General features: G+C 44.9%; 1 protein-coding gene across 1 annotated transcript in view; it reads right to left on the reverse strand.

Annotated features, from left to right (window-relative positions):
* Positions 1–10,758, reverse strand: part of DYRK1A (dual specificity tyrosine phosphorylation regulated kinase 1A) — a 169,735-nt gene extending 158,977 nt beyond the window's left edge. The window contains exon 1 of the mRNA XM_082245197.1: positions 10,295–10,758. The gene's annotated coding sequence lies outside the window, so the exon portion shown is untranslated. The remainder of the gene's footprint in view (positions 1–10,294) is intronic.
* Between the last annotated feature and the right edge of the window lie 12,060 nt (positions 10,759–22,818).

The raw sequence follows: 22,818 nt of genomic DNA on the forward strand, positions 1-22,818 counted from the left end.
ATGCTGGCCAAGGGCCCACAATGGACTATCAGACCCCGAAAAAAAAAAAAAAACACAAGGGAGGGTCGCGCGCATAGAGGACATAATAGGACATAGCCCCCTTAAAAGGGGACTGCCTGTTGTGACGCGGAAGCACAGGTAGGATACAAAAACAGGGCAGGTGTCCCACACAATAATGGCGGCAAGGCGGTCATTCCCTTCCAAGGGAGGTGCCAAGCTGACCACACGGATCCCCAGCCCGGCAGGCGCACAAAAGAGTGGGGGGCTTCAGCTACACACACTGAGGCGCCCCACCCCGGCGGTGCCCGACTCGGCCGCATGGCATAGTAGGCCGCAGCCTAAATTGTTTAAGGTGCCCAGCCGCCAGGACACGAGCCCCAGCGGAGCCGACCACCCAGGGGAAGCGAAGGGGAAGGCAGATTCCCAAACAGGAGGCAGTGGCATCAGCCACCCTCACAGGGGCCGCCTCACATCGTTTCCAGCGAGTAGGCTGCAAAGCCGCGGCCTAAATTTTTAGCTGGAACCGGCCGCATGAGGAGTGTACCCGTGGATGTTGAAACATCTGCTCCCCCAGCCCAACGACTGCCGAAGGGAGCCCAGAGGACTTCCATGACTTATTCACCAACCCTCAGGGTGGCAGGGAACCCTGCTCAACCCCCCGTTGTGCCCCAGGAAAACCCAGTCAGCAGCAAATTCAACCAGTCCCCTTAAGAGCATGTGGCAACAGCTAGCTCATAACCTCACCCGGGTGGGCTAAAGACCCACAGTGACTGGGGGGATGGAAACCCGGGGGTCTGACCATCCCAGGGAGAGGCCCAAGTCCACCCCAAAACCCTCCAGGGGTAGTGGGGGGGAGCTACTTACCACACCAGGAACAGGGTGGGCACCACTCCGGACAGGACACCGCTCTGTTGTAATGTAGGTGCTGTCGGCCAGGATGAAACGCTGCGACTCAGGCTGAAGCCAGGTCATATGCGCTCTCGCGGAACGTTTAACTCACAGGCCAGCCACCGTCCAGTGGGGCTATGTCGCAGCCGACCTAGCCCAGAGCTGCAGTCTGCCCATGCTCGCTGGCTGAACTGGGGGAACCCTGAGGATCTATATTATCCAGTTTGTCACCCAGTCCAGCACTTGATTTTAGCTCTCACAGGAACAAAATAAAAAGAGGAAAAAATTGCCAGGACCAGAGAACCCAGCAAGGAACTAGGTCCTTTCGCCTGACTAGGCAGAAAAAAAAACTGAATACCTATAGCAGGAAGTGGGAGTATACCCCCAGGGACGGCCCCATAGACATGCTCAAGCTTTTTCTCTGCCTAGTGTCCTACTCCTGTAGGAGGCAGTATAACCCTACAGTCAAGAAGATGAAGAGCTGTGTCCATCAATGAACGAAAAAGAAGAATCAATTATTCTCTATAGTGGTGCTTCACAATGCCAAGTGCCTGAAATTCAATGTTTTGGAGCGACTTGTGTAGCTCAATTTGGAAAGATTGGTGCGTCTTTGAAGTAGCTGACAGCAAAAATACATAGCAACAAATGATGTAACAGATGATAGTTTTCTCTACTGGCTAATACAAAAAGGCCAAATCTCCAAAAAAAAAAAAAACTCTCGAACGCACAAACCACGCAAGTAAACGCACCAAAATCACGATGCTCAGGTGTGAATGAAGTCTTTTAGAGTTGGTATAACTAGGTTGTAAATCAATTCCAGCCCACGGTTGATTATGCAAGAAAGCAAAAACCAGAATCTAAATAAATAGACGCAAACACACATCAAAGTGTGAAAAACTAACTTTACAAAATAAAAATCAGGACCAGTTTCACACCGTAGCGAAGTCAGACATCACATGTGATCTGCACCGCACTGCTGTGCAAATCACATGCAATGTCTGTGCGATGCAAATTTAGCTTACAGATTGTATGGCTGAATTTGCACTGTATTCAGGCCAAACTCGTGCAGGGCCTTTTTTTTGGTCCGCACCAGAATCGGATCGCATGGCTTGTTCACACCCATGCGATCCGATGAAGGTCTGAATTGACAGTTTGCACTGTGATATGCAAACTGATCTGGGGGTGTCATCAACTTTGTATTGACACTCCCAGCAGTTCGCATATGGCAGTGTGAACTGCCTGAGAGTTGGGTGCGATGCCGGAACAGTGGATTCGCAGGGTTCCCGCATCGCACCAATGTGAACTGAGCCTCACTCAGGGCTGCTGCCATCATCTATATAATATTATCTGTCATACAATAGGATTTAAAAAAAAACAACTTTTAGAAAAGGGTTGCAAGAATCCAGCAATGCCAACCCAGGCCACTCAGCTACTTTTTAAACATTTTGGAGCATGTACCATCAGAAACAAAACCTTCCAACAACTGAACTATATTAGGTTCAAATTATATGTAAAAGAATTGGAACACTGCTGAGGCCCTTGTAAGCAGTGCCTGCTGGAAAAAGTAAAATTACAACTAAAGCCAAAGCTTTTCCTTTTCAGTTTGGATGTACTGGGGATAGTGAAAACCAATTTTCATTTTCTTTTTCATCAGTGTCCTATTTGGGAAGATCTGCCTTCACTTCCTGTTCTGTAGAGAACAGGAAGTGAGAGGAAACCTCTCCAAAAAGTAAGCAAAATCCCCTCTAAGACAGTTATCACTGAAACAAGTGTCCCCATTCGGAGATTACATCTAAGAGTCCATTCACATTAGCGCGACTTGTCAGCCTGACAAGTCGCGGTATGTCGTGGTCCATTGAGTAGTACAGGACCCGTTCTAATAGGAGCGACACAAGTTGCTCCGACTTAGAAAAAGGGTCCTGTACTACTTTGGGGCGACCTCGGAGCGACTTGCATAGACTTCCATTATGTGAAATCTCTGCACGTCGCGGTGCACAGCGGGGAACGCGACTTCACAGGTCGCCCCCCGAAGTCGTGTCGCCTCAATGTGAATGGGCTCTAAAGTTTGAAAGTTTGTATTTGTGAACTGGCTACAAGCTGTCAGTGTATTGTTGCCATTTGTATTCTCTTGGGGAGAATTACCTTCACTTCCTGTCTTAGAAATACAACAACAGAAAGAGATCAAATCTTTCCAAAGAAGGGGGAATTGGCACTATGATGAAGTCTCCTTTCTTAAGATTTCCCCTAGAATGGTCTCAAAAATATTGGTTTCTCCCTCACTTTGCAAAAGGAACAATGGAGTACTGTCCGTGATTTTTTTTTTTTTTTGCACTAACATCCAAATTTTCAGGGCACACTATGGAGGTGTCTCCCCTTTTTCAAAATCTAAGCAGTACTCTTGGACCATGAAGAAGGGGGGGGGGGTCACACCACAAAAGCTTATCCTGAAAATGTGGATGCAAGTGCAAAAAAAAAAAAGTATCACCAACAGTACCCCATTGTTACCCCTATTACTGGGACTAAAAGTGAGGGAACAATGGGGTACTGTTGGTGATACTTTTTTTTATTTGCACTTAACATTCAAATTTCCAGGACAAGCTTTCGGGGTGTGACCCCCTTCTTCGTGGTCCAAGAGCACTGCTTAAATTTTGAAGAAGGGGAGACACCTCAAAAGTGGATGTTTGTGCAAAAGTATCACCAACAATACCCAATTATTCCCTCACTTTTAGTCCCAGTAATAGGGGTAACTAGGGAAAATCCAGAAGGTATATCTGTCTCCTAGGGACATAAAAACCTGACAGGGGTTCTAACAACCCACCGCCCTATCCAATACTAAGATAAAAGTTATGGCTTTGGACATGCTTTACAATCTCAAAATAACTAATACAATCTAACAAATCTTTATCTGGCATTTAAAATGCACCCAACATTTAGCTATACACCAGCAAGAAATGGTGTGATTGCAGCATCAGGTTGCTGTCAGTACACTCGGATATTTCATAGCATATTCTTTACAAAAAAAAAACCATGACAGATAGGAAGCCACCTAGTTTAGTAGACTATACCAGATATAGAAAAGCTAATTGATGCAGATCCCAGATCAGAGAACAGAACCGAGCATGAGCCAGCTCATCATTTAAATCCACCTCTGATTCATACATTTGCAAGATATAAAAGACATGACAAATCTGGGATTCATATTTGTTCCAGGTCAGAGCAGACAACAGCACCATGCCTTTGCAAATCCCAAATTCCATGCATCCCAATTCAAAGTAAAATAAAAAATAAGACAGGTGGGCCCCTCTGTAATGACAAAAATGCTCCAATCAGGTGGCAGCAGCCAGCTGCATCAAACATGAAGCAAGGTGATTCTCTGCAAATCTATTGATGCTACATAAAACAGACCCAGAATTGTACATTACCAGATGCTGTTCCCATCATGTTCAGCACAGAAACATAGGAGGGGGCTTTAGCCACACCCACAAACCCTTCTATTAGCTATAATCATTTCATGGCAGCAAGATGCCCCCCCACTCCCGAATCACCTCCCTCCCTTCCCTCTGATCCAGAGGAGGCCGGTTGCCTTGGCGGCCACCTTAAACAAATGGAGAGACAGGGAGGGCGAAATGTCAGCAAGAAAAATCAGACAGTCCCAATAATGTGGAGGAGATGACAGAGAAAAGGGGGTCGACAGAGACCTCCCCATAAGGAGGAAAGGGGGGGGGAGGGGTAACATGTCCTGCATTTAGGAAGGGACAACATAATGGTCCTTACACCCTTCATCCTGGGCATCCAAATGACTGAGGAGCTAAAGAGATCCAGCATTATCTTTTTAAAGTATGCTTGGTCCACAAGCTGATCCTGCTGCTTGTTTGATCGACCATTCTCTGTATAACAGTGTGGCCTCTGCCCCACCACCCCACTGACTTGGTCCCCAAGAGTCACCTAGGCAACAATGCCCAATATTTGTATCCTTGGAGGATCCCCTAATCTTCTAATACCCATCTTACCCATCTTGGCATTTCAGCACCCTTTCTCCTCCATTTACAGACTGATGGGATTTATTGCCCAGTCACTCCATGCTGGCACTTGTGGTTCCAAAAAATGTTAACCTCCTCAATCTAACCAGAAGGAACCCATCATCTCCTCCTTGTCAAGTCATGCTGGCACTTGGATTCTCTCTGTTTAGGTTGAGGAGGTTGTGGAATCTCAACATTTCCTTCCTTGTCAAGCCACGCTGGCATTTGTGGTTCCAAAGCCATTGCCAACTCCTCAGGTTGACCAAAGTGAACCCCTCATTTCCACCCTGTGAAATCATGCTGCCATTTGTGGTTTCAAAGATGTACCACTGGTCCAATATAGCGAGAGGGATTCCACCATTTCCGCTCCGTCAAGTCATGCTGGCACTTGTAAACAGTCCACCTCCTCTTCAGTTTCAACATAGTCTTTACCTCCCCCATCAAGCTACATTGTACAGGAGATCCGTTACCTCTTTCTAACATACTTGGTTTTGTAGTTCCTTCATTTATACCCTTGAGATCCATCGCCCATGTTAAACCATCCCAATGACTGTAGTTTCTCAAAAGGGAATCTACATTTCCCTTGGCAAGTCACAGACAGACAAAATAGTCCCACATTGTAAAATGTCTAACCAATCCAGACATGCTGGTATCTGTAGTTCCCTAAGCAGCTGGCTGTCTTCATCATCAGAGACCCCTCACACCATGAAACAATGCTGGCATTTGAGGTTTCTCTGGAGAGTCTGTCATACCCCCCTACAAACAAGATGCTGGTACCATACCTTAAACCCACAGTGTCACTTGTAGTTCCTTCACCAGCTGCCCACCTCCTCAGAGCACTCTCGTCCTGTCAACCTGTATAGCTCCTTCGCAGTGTCAACCCCCTTTTCCCTGCATAACCACAACGCAGCTTCTAGTTCCTGAGATAATCCCTTACCACCCATCTCAGACCTTGCTGGCTACAATCTGTCATGCTCAGAATGAGACTTCATGCTTGGAACTCCTCAACCAAAACACATAAAAATACTTCCACCGCTGTCACCTCCTTTTCAAAATACGTACAAAGATTCTTCCCCTGACACTTGTAGTCCCTCAGTACAGTCCTTCATCCCTTCCCCCATAAAAACTAAATTGCTACTTGCAGTTTCCCAAGGGACAACTGTCTACCCAGGCTGGCACTTGTAGTCCCTTTGCAGCTCCTTGCCTCCTCCTCCTCCTCAGTATAAACACTGGGGCTTCTTTGCCCTGTCTAACCACACCAAGACATCAGAGTCTACCATCACTGCTGCTTGGGACACCACATCGCTACCCTCTGCCACCAATGCCAACACTTGCATTTCGTTAGGAGTCTACAACTGATGCTGCTTGGGACATCACATCGTTACCACCTACTAAACGATGCCAAGACTTGTATAGTTCTACAGGACTCTACCATCACATCGTTACCCCCTACTAACGGTGCCAAGACTTGTATAGTTCTACAGGAGTCTACCATCACATCCGTACCCCCAGCCACCAATGTCAACAATTGCATTTCTTTAGGAGTCTACAACCAATGCTGCTTGGGACATCACATTGTTACCCCCTACTAACGTTGCCAAGACTCGTATAGTTCTACAGGAGTCTACCATCACATCGGTACCCCCAGCCACCAATGCCAAGACTCGTATTTCTTTAGGAGTCTACAACCACTGCTTCTTGGGACATTACATGCCTACCTCTATACTATACATCACATCGTTACCCTCTACTACCAACTGTCAAGACTTCTATAGTTCTACCATAACATCGGTACCCCCAGCCACCAATGCCAAGACTTGCATTTCTTTAGGAGTCTACAATCACCACTGCTTGGGACATCAGATGCCTACCTCTATACTATGCATCACATCCCTCGCCCCTATACATCACATCTTTACCACCTACTAAACGATGCCAAGACTTGTATAGTTCTAAAGGAGTCTACCATCACATCGGTACCCCCAGCCACCAAAGCCAAGACTTGTATTTCTTTAGGAGTCTACAACCACCACTGCTTGGGACATCACATGCCTACCTCTATACATCACATCTTTACCCTCTACTACCAACTGCCAAGACTTCTATGGTTCTACAGGAGTATACCATCACATCGGTACCCCCAGCCACCAATACCAAGACTTGTATTTCTTTAGGAGTCTACAATCACCACTGCTTGGGACATCAGATGCCTACCTCTATACTATGCATCACATCCCTCGCCCCTATACATCACATCTTTACCACCTACTAAACGATGCCAAGACTTGTATAGTTCTAAAGGAGTCTACCATCACATCGGTACCCCCAGCCACCAAAGCCAAGACTTGTATTTCTTTAGGAGTCTACAACCACCACTGCTTGGGACATCACATGCCTACCTCTATACATCACATCTTTACCCTCTACTACCAACTGCCAAGACTTCTATGGTTCTACAGGAGTATACCATCACATCGGTACCCCCAGCCACCAATACCAAGACTTGTATTTCTTTACGAGTCTACAATCACTGCTGCTTGAAACATCACATCGTTACCACCTACCACCAATGCCAAGACTTATTTCTTTACAAGTCTACAACCACTGCTTCTTGGGACATTACATCGTTACCCTCTACTACCAAGACTTGTACAGTTCTACAGGAGTCTACCATCACATCGGTACCCCAAGCCACCAATACCAAGACTTGTATTTCTTTAGGAGTCTACAATCACTGCTGCTTGGAACATCACATCCCTCGCCTCTATACATTACATCGTTACCACCTACCAACGATGCCAAGACTTGTAAAGCTCTATAGGAGTATACCATCATCGCTGCTTGGGACATCACATAGTTACCCCCTACTACCAGTGCCAAGACTTCCAGTATCTGATGAGCCTACCATCGTATCGCTAACCCACTAGCAATGAAAGACTTGTATAGCTCCTTAGAGGTCTACCATCATCGCTGCTTGGGACATTACATCATTACCCCCATCCACCACTGCTAAACCGTGCTGAGACTTGTAGTTGCTCAGAAGTGTACTGTTGCTGCTTGGTATATCATGTTATTACCACCCTGACCCCAATGCCAAGACTTTATCGTTCCTTAGGAGTCTGCAATCATTGATGCTTTGGACACCACATCGTTACCTCCTGCCACCGATGCCAAGCCATGTAAAGACTTGTAGTTCCTTGGAAGTCTATCACTATCGTTAACTGGGACCACATCATCACCCATAGGGACCACTGCCAAGACTTGTCTACAATCGCTGCCGGTTTAGAACACCACATCATTACCCCGTCACCAGTGCCAAGATTTGTCTAGTTCCTTAGAAGTCTACCATCATCGCTGCTTGGGAGGGCACAAAACTACCCCAAGCCACCACTGCTAAACCATGCTGAGACTTGTACTACCTCAGGAGTTTACTACTACTGCTGCTTGGGACACCATGTCGTTACCCCTCTACACCACATCGCTGCCCCGTCACCAGTGCCAAGACGTGCATAGTTTCTTAGAAGTGTACCATCACCGGGACATCGCAACCCTATCTCTGCACATCGCTACCCTCTACTACCACTGCCAAGCCAGGCTGAGACTCATAGTTCCTCAGTAGTCCATCTCCACTGAGTGGGACGCCACACCACTAACCCCCACTGACCACTGCCAAGCCACGCTGAGACTTGTAGTTTACTCAAGAGTCTGCTGCTTGGGACAGCACTTCGCTACCCTGTCACCAATGCCAAGTCTTGTATAGTTCCTTAGAAGTCTACCAACACCACCACTGCTTGGGACATCGCATCACTACATCTGCCAAGAAATGCTGAGACTTGTAGTTCCTCAGTTATGTACCATGACCACTGCCAAGCCATGCTGAGACTTGCAGTCCACCACCAGCAGCACCCTTTTCTAAAAACAGACATTTCTCTGCCCTGCCTAGCCATGCTGGCACCTTGCAGTTCCTCTGGGCCATGCCAAGCACACAGCCACCCACGCTGGCACTTGTAGTCCACCTGCAGCCCACCGCCTCTCCCTGTTAAGCCATGCTGGTACCAGCAGGTGCTCCCAGCTATCTGTTCCTCCCTGTCAGGACACACTGAGGGTTGTAGTTCCCCCTGTCATCTATCACATCAGAGCAAACTGAGGGTTTGAGGCTTGTTAGTTCTTCCTGTCACCGCTCCTCCCTGTCAGAACATGCTGAGGGTTGTAGTTCCTCCTGTCAGGGCATGCTGAAGGTTGTAGTCCCTCCTATTGCCTCTATTCCCTATCAGGACACGGTGAGAGTTGCAGTTCCTCCTGTCATCTCTCATGTCAGGACATACTGAGGAGTGCAGTGCCTCCTGTCAGGTCATGCTGAAGGTTGTAGTCCCTCCCATCATCTCTACTCCCTATCAGGACATGCTGAGGGTTGTAGTTCCTCCTGTCAGGGCATGCTGAAGGTTGTAGTCCCTCCTATCATCTCTACTCCCCATCAGGACATGCTGAGGGTTGTAGTGCCTCCTGTCATCTCTCATGTCAGTACATACTGAGGAGTGCAGTGCCTCCTGTCAGGTCATGCTGAAGGTTGTAGTCCCTCCCATCATCTCTACTCCCTATCAGGACATGCTGAGGGTTGTAGTTCCCCCTGTCAGGGCATGCTGAAGGTTGTAGTCCCTCCTATCATCTCTACTCCCTATCAGGACATGCTGAGGGTTGTAGTGCCTCCTGTCATCTCTCATGTCAGTACATACTGAGGGTTGTAGTCCCTCCAGTAACTTCTGCAACCTATCAGGACATGCTGAGGGTTGTAGTTCCTCCTGTCAGGGCATGCTGAAAGTTGTAGTCCCTCCTATCATCTCTACTAACTATCAGGACATGCTGAGGGTTGTAGTGTCTCCTGCCATCTATCATGTCAGGACATGCTGAGGGTTGTAGTTCCTCCTGTCAGGGCATGCTGAAAGTTGTAGTCCCTCCTATCATCTCTACTCCCTATCAGGACATGCTGAGGGTTGTAGTGCCTCCTGTCATCTCTCATGTCAGTACATGCTGAGGGTTGTAGTGCCTCCAGTCACTTCTGCTCCCTATTAGGACATGCTGGGGGTTGTAGTCCCTCCTGTCATTTCGGCTTCCAGTCATGACAAACCGAGAACTGTAGTTTCTCCTTGCCATGACATGTTGAGAGTTGTAGTTCCTTCTGTCAGACATACAGAGGATTGTAGTCCCTCCAGTCACTTCTCTTCCCTATGAGGACACACTGAGGGTAGTAGTTCCTCCCTATTAGGATATGCTGAGGGTTGTAGTTCCTCCTGCCAGGCACACCAGGGGTTGCAGTGTCCTCCTCCCTGAGGGTTGTAGTCCTCCTGTCATTACTTTCTGAGGGTAGTAGTCCTCCTCCTCCTCCTTACCCGTGTCCTCCGGCGCCTCTCGTCCCCTCGCTGCTGCTAGACGGCCGTCCAGTCACATCGAGCCGCACACAGTCACACATAGATGGAAGCTGGTCTGCTTCTTCCGCCTCCTCACACCGTCATCATCCTCCTCCTCATCACCCTCACCATCCTCCTCATCCCCGCCACTCCCCGGCTCTGGCCGTCATATCCCGGAGATCCCGGCTGTGCTGCTGCTGCTGGCGGTCTCTGTGGTCCCGGCCGCCGTGCAGGATGGAGGGAGAAGGGGGGGGAGGGGGAGTCACAAAATGGCGCGCGTTTCCAAAGCTGCGCAGCCAGGCAGCGAGGGAGGAAGAATGAGGACGGGGAAACCACCGCCACCGCGACCAGCAGCACTACCACCTCCACTGACTCCCCCGCCTCCTCCTCCTCCTCATACCGGAGCCCGGCACCGTGACTGACAACAAACACCCCCTCCTCCTCCTCCGTCACCTCATCACCACCACCCCCACACATACACACACTTCTTCCATCACAAATATTTTATTCACACTCCGCTTTATTCATACGGCACGTATTTCTCTCACAAGGGTTTATTCGGGCGGGAAGCGGGAAGAGAATTATAAAAAAAAAAAAAAAAAAGACAACAAAATGGCGGCGGAATAAGCGTGTTGCTATGGAGACTGTCAATCAGCGCGAAGCCCCCGGATGCGCGCTGACGTCACGGAGCGAGGTGGCGCCGATGCTGTGCTGCGGTCTTGGGGCAGGGAAGAGGGGAGGGTCATGTGATGAGGGGAGTGGCATCACGGGAGGGAGGGAGGAGCGGTGAGGATAATTAGGAAAACCGTCTTGGGTGTGAGCTGGCAAACATATACATGTAAATATGATGTTTGCGAGACGGTGGCGCGGTCGGGAGTGGGTGTCCCCAAGTGTTATCCTTGCTGGAATGTTCAGGGGACACCATAAGCTTTTATCAAATGTGTCATTGGTTTGATTGGAGGTTTGTCGGTTACCCAGAAAAGTGTGTCTGCGATGTCACCATTCCTCGTTTTCTGTATCTGGTCCTCACTATGACCAGTTTTCATGGTTAACCACAAAAGGTCCAGAATGGTAAATGTCCGCAGGGCCGTCTTTAGTATTGATTGGACCCTGGGCAAATATTTTCTTGGGCTCTACCAAATGCACTTATCAACTATTTGTGGGCTCAAGGGGAAGCTGCTTTGGGCCCCACAACAATGACTGGGCCCAGGGCAGCTGCCCCTTTTGCCCGGTGTTAAAGACGGCCCTGAATGTCCGTGTATATCATACATTCCGAATCCTACAGTGCTGCATATCCATGTATACCCCGACATACACTCTATTACCTAAAGTATTGGGACGCCTGCCTTTACACACACATGAACTTTAATGGCATCCCAGTCTTAGTCGGTAGGGTTCAATATTGAGTTGGCCCATCCTCTGTAGCTATAACAGCTTCAACTCTTCTGGGAAGGCTGTCCACAAGGTTTAGGAGTGTGTCTATGGGAATGTTTGACCATTCTTCCAGAAGTGTATTTGTGAGGTCAGGCACTGATGTTGGGTGAGAAAGCCTGGCTAACAGTCTCTACTTTAATTCATTCAAAGGTGTTCTATAGTGTTGAGGTCAGGACTCTGTGCAGGCCACTCAAGTTCCTCCACCCCAAACTCCCTCATCCGTGTCTTTATGGACCTTGGTTTGTGCACTGGTCCAAATCATTTGTTGGAGGGGGGATTATGGTGTGGGGTTGTTTTTCCAGGGATTGGGATTGGCCCCTTAGTTCCACTGAAGGGAACTCTTAAGGTGTCAGCATACCAAGACCTTAACCGGTTGCCGACCGCCGCAGGTCTTGGTATGCTGACACCTTAAGCAGTCAGCCCCGGCCAGGCAAAGTGACGTATATATACGTCACTTGCCTGTCACTTGCTTGGGCTCGTTCGCCCCGGCTCGTTCCCTAGCAAGTCCGTGCGTGTGACCGGCGGACCCGATGTCCGCCGGTCACTCAGTGATCGTCGCTGCAGAGGGAGAAAGGCAGGCGGCTGATGTAAACAAGCCGCCTATCATTCTCCCCTGTGTAGAAACAGTGATCATACGGTTCTACTATGTAGGACCGTTGATCACTGTTCCTACACTAGTAGCCATGTCCAATCACAGTAAAAAGCATGCCCCTAGGGACACACTTAACCCCTCCTTCCCCAATAAAGTTAACCCCTTCACTGCCAGTGTAATTTTACAGCATATGTATAGCACTGATTACTGTAGTAATGTCACTGGTAACCCCAAAAGTGTCAAAAATGTCAGTCAAGGGTCCGATCTGTCCGCCCCAATGTCGCAGTACCGCAAAAAAAAATTGCAGATCGCCGCCATTACGCGTTAAAAAAAAAACACCAAAAATGACAAAAATCTTTCCCTTAGTTAGTAAACGCAATAACTTTTGCGCAAACCAATCAAAATACGCTTTTTGCGATTTTTTTTTTTTTACCAAACATAGGTAGCATAAAACAAATTGGCCAAAAATGTTAAAAAATTTAGATTTTTACATTTTTTTGGGGGGGAATTTCATATAAAAAAATGTGAAAAATATTTTTGTTTTTGCAAAATTTACGCTCTTTTTTTGTTTATAGCGCAAAACGTAAAAATCGCACAGGTGATCAAATACCACCAAAAGAAAGCTCTGTTTGTGGGGAAAAAAAGGACGTCAAATTTGTTTAGGTACAGCCTAAACAACCATGAATGCTAACATGTACTGTGACATACTGAATCAGAGCATGATCCCCTCCCTTCAAAGATTGGGCCACAGGGCAGTATTCCAACATGATAACGACCCCAAACGCACCTCCAAGGTGACCATTGCCTTTCTAAAGAAGATGAGGGTAAAGGTGATGGACTGGCCAAGCATGTCTCCAGACCTAAACCTTATTGAGCATCTGTGGGGCATCCTCAACGGAAGGTGGAGGAGCACAAGGTCTCTAATGGCACTTTTCCACTGCAAGTACCGGCTCGGCTCTACTCGGCCCTGCTTGGCCCGGTTTGCTTTTCCACTGCTGGTACTGCATGGTACGGTGTTGGAACGGTTCTGTACGGTATGGTATAGGTTTGCTTTTCCACTAAAGTAGTACTAAAGTTAACTGGGTGGGATAACAACGGGGTGGGTGGAATTCTCTGACCAATCAGTGGCTAGAAGTGACTGCATGCAAAGGATTGTGGGATATGGTACCGGGTATGGTACCTCTGGAACCACAATCGAGTAGGTACTGTTTTTTCAGAGCCGTACCGTTCGGTTCCATGCAGTGGAAAAGCGCTGCCGTACCGTACCGAACCGTTCTGACACTATACCATGCGGTACCAGCAGTGGAAAAGCACAAAAGCGTGCCAAACTGTTCGGTTCCATGCAGTGGAAAAGCGCCATAACATCCACCAGCTACGTGATGTCGTCATGGAGGAGTGGAAGAGGACTCCAGTGGCGACCTGTGAAGCTCTGGTGAGCTCCATGCCCAGGAAGGTTAAAGCAGTGCTGGAAAATAATGGTGGCCACACAAAATATTGACACTTTGGGCCCAATTTGGACATTTTCACTTAGGGGTGTGCTCTCTTTTGTTGCCAGCGGTTTAGACATTATTGGCTGTGTGTTGTGTTTTTTTGAGGGGGCAGCAAATATACACTGTTATACAATCTGTACACTCACTACTTTACATTGTAGCAAAGTGTAATTTCTTCAGTGTTGTCACATGAAAAGATATAATAAAATATTTTAAAAAATGTAAAGGGGTGTACTTACTTTTGTGAGATACCGTATATATTACAGATTCAAATTTTTTTAGAGTGGCAGATGTCCATGTATATCCGAAATTTCCAGGTGGTAGATGTACAATTATATTATAAATCCTTAAAGCGGAGTTCCGGGCACAGAAATCATTTTTCAACAAACATACCCCCGGGACAGTCAGGGCTAGTACATTCCACAATGGCTAGCCTCTGATCTGTCCCGGTTCACACTTACCTTTTAGAAGAAATACTTACTTATAAAATTTCTTCCACAGCGTTTCCATCTCTCTTGTGGGCAGCTGAAGCCAGCGCGGTCCTCTTCGGCGTCTTCTTCCGCGTCTTCTTCTCCCAGAATGCGCCTGCACCGGCCCCTCTCGTCACTTCCGGTCGCCCGGAAGTGACGAGCGGGGCCGGTGCCGTCGCATTGATTCCTGGGAGCAATGACGTTCAGCTCCCAGGAATCAGTGCAAGCCCGGAAGTGACGACGGAGCCGCGGCACAGAGGGAGGAAGTGAAGATAGGTGAGTATCTTCGATCTTCAATTACAAGGTGAGTAAATAAAAAAAAAAAAACCTAACTATCCAATTCCTTTTCAGGTGAAGGTGTAGAAGCGGACGGGCACAAAAAAAAAAATATTGATTTTGTGCCCGGAACTCCGCTTTAAATTTCCAGAGTGATAGATGCTTACGTAAATTTTACATTCTAAAATGTCCAGAGTGGTGGATACAGTGGGAAAATCATTTTTTGATCCCCTGCAGATTTTGTAAGGTTGCCCACTTACAAAGAAATGAAGGGTCTATAATTTTATCATTGTTTTTTTTTTTTTTTTTTTTATAAATGATAGAGACAGATTATCAACCAAAAATCTGAACCAAACAAATGTTATAAATTGAGTTGCAGTTTAGTGAGTACAATAAGTATTTGATCTCCTACCAACCAATAATAGTTCTGGCTCCCACAGACTGGATACAGTATGTGCTCATGTGGTACACAGATTGATCCTGTCAATTTAAGAAGGTGCTCCTAACAACTCGTTATGTGTATAATGCCTCGTACACACGCAACGATTATCGGCCGACCGATCGTCTAACTTTTGTCCAGAGTGGTGTTTTGTTGGTTGGAATGTGCCTAGACTGCACACGAATTTTCTCGGCCAACAAAAATCTACTTCTGAAGTGATGTCATGTGCTGGTTTACTTTCCGTGTTTTATTTCTTCTCTGAGCATGCCCAGTCTTGCTCATCAGATTTTTGTCTGCCGAAATCTGTACTGACTGACGGAAAATCGGCCGTTGTGTTGACAGCCAACAGAAATTTTATAGCCTGCACACCAGATTTTTTTCGGCCGAAAAGTCGGAATCGGTTGTCAGAAGCATCATACTAACAAGCCGAAAATCGGCCGATCGGACGTTGGGCGAAAATTTCCGGCCAATAATCGATGCGTGTGTACAAGGCATTAGACACCTGTCCACAGAATCTCTTTCTTCCATTCAAACCTTACTGTCATGGGTAATACCAATAACAAAACAAGATTGTAGAACTGCACAATGCTGGAATGGGCTTCAGGACCATCAGCAAGAAGCTTGGTGAGAAGGAGACAACTGCTGGAGGGAATATTCGCAAAAGGAAGAAATACAAAATAACCATCAATCGCCCTCGGTCTGGAGCTACATGCAAGATTTCGCCTCAATGGGTAAGGATAATCAGGAAAGAAAAGTGAGGGATTAGCCCAGAACCACACATGGAGGAGCTTGTAAATGATCTCAAGGCATTTGGGACGACAGTTCCCAAACAAACCATTGGTAACTCAATATGCCGCTATGGACTGAAATACTGCAGCGCCCGCAAGGTCCCCCTCCTCATGAAGGGACATGGACAGGCCCACCTGAAGTTTGCCAATGAACATCTAAATAATTCAGAGAAGAATTGGCAGAAAGTGCTGTGGTCAAATGAGACCAAAATTAAGCTCTTTGGCATTAACTCAACTCAGCATGTTTGGAGCAAGAAAAAAGCTGACTATAACCCTAAGAACACCATCCCTACAGTCAAGCGCAGAGTTGGAAACATTATGCTTTGTGGCTGTTTTTCTGCTAAAGGTGCAGACCAACTTTGCCGCATTGAGGAGTCAATGGACGGGGTCATGTATTGTAAAATCTTCGATGAGAGCCTTTTCCCTCAGCCAGAACACTGAAGGTGGGTCGTGGATGGGTTTTCAAGCATGACAATGACCCAAAACATACCGCCAAGGCAACAAAGGAGTGGCTCAAGAAGAAGCACATTTAGGTCATGTAGTGGCCAAGCCAGTATCCAGACCTTAATCCTATAGCAAATTTATAGAGGGAGCTGAAATTTTGAGTTGCCAAGGAACAGCCAAGAAACCTTAAGGATATAGAGAAGATCTGTAAAGAAGAGTGGACCAAATCCCTCCTGAGATGTGTGCAAACCTGGTAACCCACTACAAGAAACATCTTACCTCTGTGCTTGCCAACAAGGGTTTCCCCACCAAGTACTAAGTGATGTTTTGCTTGGAGATCAAATACTTATTTTACTCACTGAAATGCAACTCAATTTATAACATTTGTTTTATGTGTTTTTTTCTGGATTTGTGGTTGATATTCTGTCTCTATCATTTAAAAAACCTGTTATAAAAATTATAGACCCTTCATTTCTTTGTAAGTGGGCAAACTTACAACATCTGCAGTGGAGCAAATACAGTAAAACCTTGGATTGAGAGTAATTGGTCTGAGTGCGTTTTACAAGACAAGCAAATTTTTTTTAATAAAGTTTGACTTGATAAACAAGCGATGTCTTGATATACAAGTAGCGTCATGTCCCAACTGAGTATAAAAGAGAAGAGAGGTGCCTCTAAGTGTAGAAATATGGTTACGTTTAATGAGGTTACAACATTTAGCAACTCTCATGGTTCATGATTAAAACAGGCACAACTAAGTATGCAGGCATCAGGGGTAAAGCTGTCCACATAGACCATCCTTCGCACCGCCATCAACGTCATCCCTTCCACACTGCTCTCCACGAGCGCTTCAAGCCTCCCTTTCAGATCGCTCTACTGCAGCGTAGTCTTCCCAGTCACGACTGCAGACTGGCGGCGGTGAGAGCCTGCGGTGAGCAGGATGGTCTTTGTGGACAGCTTTACCTCAGATGCCTGCATTCTCAGGTGTGCCTCCTTTATTTATCAACCATGTGAGTTGCTAAATGTTAAACCTTCAATAATAGTAGAAGTGGATAGTAATGCGCTTCAATAGTAAACCAACAATATTAATGTGTAAAACAATCAAATCTTGTAGGTGCAAAAATAGTGCACAAATTGGAGGACTTCAGAATCATGTGTAAACAAAATACAGTTTATCAATTAAAGTCCATAATCAAACATGTGCAAATAATATGTTCAGTGGCGAGTCCACATTTGGATGGTGACTGTGTTCAAATTCCAACGTAGTGAATGGCCTCTTACCATGTGTTAGACAAAACAGAGCCTCCAAATAAACTTGACAACGTGATAATAAAATAACGCCCAGTGATAAAGATGGACTCTTACCAGAGATGATGGAGGTAAAAGCTTCAAGCAAAGTAGGTAGATGATCCCGTGTTAGCAGGACTGAAGAGGTGGAGCACTCTCCTTGAGGATCCTCCAGATCACATCCACCCACAGCATCCAGAAAAAAACTTGGTGCGGCTCAAGATGAAATGGCCCAAAGATGCATTCCCAAAAGAAAGAAAAGGACTAATAGTGCATTATCCTTTAAAACCAAATTTAATAAAGGCAAATACACTTACAGCAATCCAAGTTAAAAAGATGAAACAAGCTGAAGAACGTCACGGCCGTCTGCAGACCGGTGTCGTGACAAAATGACAGCGCGACCAGCTCCAGTCCCAGTAGACGACCTCTTGTGTGGAAACGCGTCGGAAGGAGCTGGTCGCGCTGTCGTTTTGTCACGATACCGGTCTGCAGACGGCCGTGACGTTCTTCAGCTTGTTGTAGCTTGTTTAACTTGGATTGCTGTAAGTGTATTTGCCTTTATTAAATTTGGTTTTAAAGGATAATGTACTATTAGTCCTTTTCTTTCTTTTGGAAATGCATCTTTGGGCCATTTCATCTTGAGCCGCACCAAGTTTTTTTCTGGATGCTGTGGGTGGATGTGATCTGGAGGATCCTCAAGGAGAGTGCTCCACCTCTTCAGTCCTGCTAACACGGGATCATCTACCTACTTTGCTTGAAGCTTTTACCTCCATCATCTCTGGTAAGAGTCTATCTTTATCACTGGGCGTTATTTTATTATCACATTGTCAAGTTTATTTGGAGGCTCTGTTTTGTCTAACACATGGTAAGAGGCCATTCACTACGTTGGAATTTGAACACAGTCACCATCCAAATGTGGACTCGCCACTGAACATATTATTTGCACATGTTTGACTATGGACTTTAATTGATAAACTGTATTTTGTTTACACATGATTCTGAAGTCCTCCAATTTGTGCACTATTTTTGCACCTACAAGATTTGATTGTTTTACACATTAATATTGTTGGTTTACTATTGAAGCGCATTACTATCCACTTCCACTTCATTTACATATTTTTCTAGTGCTGCTTCTACTTATTGATTTGCGCACCTTTTTTTGACTTTTCATCACTTCAATAATAGTAACCATATTGCTACACTTAGAGGTGCCTCGCTTCTTTTTTTTTGCACTGTAGCTCCTGCTGGATTTTGCTTCTAATCCCCTTGTGGAGGCTGCAATTTGTGAATGGACATTTTATGGTTACACAACCTATCACATTGCTATAATCTTTTTATATGGACTAAAACTGAAGGACTTATGAATAAATGGTTGTGGAACGAATCATCTGAGTTTCCCTTATTTCTTATGTGGAAATCCAGATGGAGAGCGGAGGAACTTGACGGGGGACCTGGGCCGGAAGGGATAGAGTTGGTGCCCGAGTCGCAGGGGTCCCAACATACAGAGCAGCCCAAACCGAGGGGGAAAGGAGGAAAAAGGGGAGAATCCCCTAGCTGAATCAACAGAGTCCTGAACAGACCCCTCGAGGAGTCCTCATACATATAAAACAACCCCCAGGAAGAAAAAGCTGACCTCCTACAGCTGGTTGAACTAATAAAATTTACAAACACCGCAAAGCCCCTACACAAACCCCAACCTAGATAAGGAGAGTTGAGTTTTATTTATTTATTTTTTACTCAACTCTCCTGTACTTGTTGAATCTTTTGAATTTGGGAACTGTCTAGACTAGTACTGCTTGATGTTGATTGTGCCCATATAAGAACTGGTAGAAGATATCAGTATATATTATTTTTTCTCACCCATTTGGGGTCTTAGAGGAAATAACGTAGAGGGTTGCGATTAAGGAGGGCAGTGAGTATCACACACATGGGAGGGAAAACGGCAAGAGGAGGAGCGATTGCAAAATCACCCAAGATTAGCTCAAGCCCAGGAGCAAAAGTATATGAGCCAAGAAGGGGCACCTGATAAGCAGGCTGCTGGAAAACAACAAAATTCAGGAACCTGTGCAAAACAAGGAGAACTCAAAAACAAAAGCCGGGCAAAACAGAAAATCGTTTGGTACAAATACTCTCAGTCAGTCAAGAGTGGAACAGGACCTTAAAAGTGACTATGAGTCTGAATGTATAGTGGAACAGAGTGCTAGCTCTCAGTTACCTACAAAAGTGGAAATGGTCGCTATGTTCGCAACACTTGAAAAGCCCTTAAAAACAGAGATGGCATCAATACATAGTGACCTGGGCCACTTACTGCTATGAGTCAAAGATATGAAAAAAAGACAAGACAGCCAAATACAAACAAAAAATTAATTAAAAGGAGAAATTAAAGTTTTTAAAAGGGAACAAAGGAATTTGGCCAACAAATTAGGGGTAAATATATTTTTATTTGAAATTACAAAAAGGTAAAAGAACAGTGAACATCAAACGAGGGACTCGTAATGCAAGAACTTGGCCTACAAATTAGAAAACCAAGAAAATCAGAATAGAAGGAAGAACTTAAGAATATGTGGCCTACCAGAACCGACACATGGAGGGGGTCTAACAGACAAAAATAGGAAAATCTTTAACCCTTTATTAGGCAGAGGAGAAGCAGGACAGATAAAAATTGAAAGGGTTCATAGGATTAGAAGATCAAAAGGCACCCCTGCAGAAGCTTCAAGAGACGTTATTATTAGATGCCCCTCACTTAGAGACAGGTTTAAAAGAACTGGAACAATATTTCCTATGCAACAAAATGCCTGAATTATCAGACACTACGATCTGGGAAGCCCACAAGGCATACATTAGGTGAGTGTTGATCTCGATGGGTTCTAGGAAGAAAAACGAAAGAACATCTAACATAAATAGATTATTTATAGAAATACATGAGTTAGAACAAAAACAGAAAAAGAGAGCAGAGGTTGAGATACACCAAAACCTAGTAGTAAAAAGGAATAAATTAAAAGAACTAATGGAAGAAAAGACGAGAGAGGCATTCAATAGCGTGGCTAGAGAAAGATACAAATGGAGGAATAAACCAGGGAAATATTTAACTAAAATAGTAAAGAATAAAAAGTCAGTTAATTACATAGAAAAAATAAAAAATAGTAGCGGAGAAATGGTATATTCAACAACAGAAAAAGCCAAAGCATTCCAAAGTTTCTATGGTGCACTATACACAGCGAGGCAAAAGGGGTCACAAGAAATAGAACAAAAAAGAGATTGAAAGATACAAAAATACATAAAGGAAGCAAAACTATCCAGAATATCAATAGAAAAACTGCAAGCGTTAGAAGCACCAATTTCACAGGAGGAGATAAAGATGGCATTAAAAAATTCAGCGACAGGGAAAAGCCCCGGCCCTGACGGATTTACGATCCGTTATTATAGGATGTTCAAGGAAATATTAGTCCTAAAACGATCCAAATATATAAATGGGTTAGGAGAAGGAAAGGAAATGAGAGCAGAATTATTACAAGTGTTTGTAATGGTAATACCAACCTAAGGAAAAGATGTAACCTTGTGCTCTAGTTGTAGGCCAATAGCGTTATTAAACTCTTATACAAAACTATATGCAAAAGCTCTGTCAACCAGATTAAAAGACTTGATGCCCGAATGGATACATGCTGATCAGACTGGATTCATTCTGGGTAGAGATGGGAAAGAAAATGGGATAAGAACATTACTCTTATTACACAAATCTAGAGGTGGTAGGGCCCCAGATCTACTACTGTCAATAGATGCAGAAAAAGCATTTAACAGGGTAGACTGGGACTTCATGCTAGAAACAATACTAGACCTGGGAATTGGCCCTAGAATTACTCAATGGATAAAAGCACTATATAGGAATCCGACTGCATTGGTAAAAGTAAACGGAAATCTCTCACATCCCTTTGGAATGAATACCGGGACGAGACAGGGATGCCTGCTTTCGCCCCTGCTGTTTGTCCTCTCGCTGGAACCTTTATTAGCTACCATACGGAACAGTAGGGATACAAGGGGAGTAAAAGTGGGCGATGAGGAACATAAGATAGTAGCACATGCTGATAATGTCCTATTCCACATCACTAACCCTAGAATAACACTCCCAAACATAGTAAAATACCCTAAAAGAATATGGGGAACTTTCAAACTTTAAGATCAACCCATTAAATCTGAAATTCTGAACAATGGGCTCAGTAAGAGAGAAGCGCTAGCTTTACAGCTGGAATTTTCATTAATGTGGGCAAAGTCAGAATTAAAATATCAAGGAATAAAACTAGTCTATCTGACGAAGAGCTTATACCACACCAACTACATCCCCCTACTTAATGGGATAAAAGCAGATTAAAAAAAATATATCACCACGACCAATCTCATGGTTGGGCCGAATAAAAATGGTCAAGATATTAATTCTCCCCCAACATTTTATTTAAATTTCAAATGTTACCAATAGCTATTCCACAGACATACTTTAAAATAACTAAAACAATGATACTAAAGTTCATTTGGCAGGGAAAGAAGTCTAAGTTACAGTACACAATACTTAGTAAAGACAAATCGCAAGGGGTGTTAGCTACGGCAGACATTAAAAGATATTACACTGCAGTTATAATTTCACAAATGACAGAATGGGCAAAAACAAATTCAGATAAAAGGTGGGTTAAGATTGAAACCACACTAAGTGGAACACAATTAGACAAGAATGTTTGGATTCCACCTAAATATAGGGAGTCACACGAATACATATACATGAAAAAATATTTAAGATACGGGACACGATAAATGGGTATATAATTCCCCACTAATATCACTAGAAGGCACAAACTGTTTTGCACCTGTGAACGAGAAACCATTTGGTAATTGGATCAAAATCACGCAGTTCAAAGATATTACACGAGGGGGAAAGATAAGGCCATACAACGAACTTAACATTAAGGGAGAGAATATGTCTCTGAATGAATGGAGATATTCCCAGTTAAAACATTTTGTGGAGTCCCTGCCACAACCCATTAGAATTGAGAAAGATTTGAACCTAGTGGAAAAACTATGTAATCCACAATTAAAAGTAAAACATGCTATATCCCAGATGTACAAAATGCTAACTGAACTAGCAGGTCTGAGAAGGCCTCCATTCATAGAGCCATGGGAAAAAAAAGATAGGAATACAATTAAAATAACAGGAAGTAGATAGAATATTGAGTGCTGTTCATAGTTTAGTGGTTGACGTAAACACCATTGAAATTAACTATGAATGTCTCTCGAGATGGTACA

This window comes from Pelophylax lessonae, assembly GCF_965119305.1.
Source record: "Pelophylax lessonae genome assembly, chromosome: 2".
Taxonomy (NCBI): domain Eukaryota; kingdom Metazoa; phylum Chordata; class Amphibia; order Anura; family Ranidae; genus Pelophylax; species Pelophylax lessonae.